Source organism: Geospiza fortis, unplaced genomic scaffold (assembly GCF_000277835.1).
Source record: "Geospiza fortis unplaced genomic scaffold, GeoFor_1.0 scaffold601, whole genome shotgun sequence".
NCBI classification, from domain to species: Eukaryota; Metazoa; Chordata; class Aves; order Passeriformes; family Thraupidae; genus Geospiza; species Geospiza fortis.
Window position 1 is genome coordinate 63,338 of NW_005054566.1, and position 405 is coordinate 63,742.

The following is a 405-nucleotide window of genomic DNA, read 5'->3' on the forward strand; positions in this document are numbered from 1 at the left end:
CACGAGCAACAACTTTTGGACCAGAACCAGAGCAAGAAAGATGAGGGAAAACCACTCTGAAACCTCTGTGCTGTTTCTGCTCTTTGCTTTCCCTTCACCTCGCTCTGCCAGAGGATTCCAGAGGGGCTCCAGAGCCTGGAACTCAGGGAGGGGGAAGGAAGAGCCGCTTCAGCCCCTGGAGGAGACACAGCAGGAGGGTAAATTTGGTCTGAGGAGACAGATATAGAAACGTAATTGCTTTGAATGGTAGAGGTTTAAGTCTGCTTTAATTGCAGACAGCAGGAAGGGGAAGGACCCTCTCCCCCCCCAGCTCCTGTGTCCAGTCTCGGTGCTGCAAATTGAGTGGTTTTCCCTCAAAATTGTCCCACTCTCTGCTCACCCCAGCAGTGTGTCCTGGCTGCTACA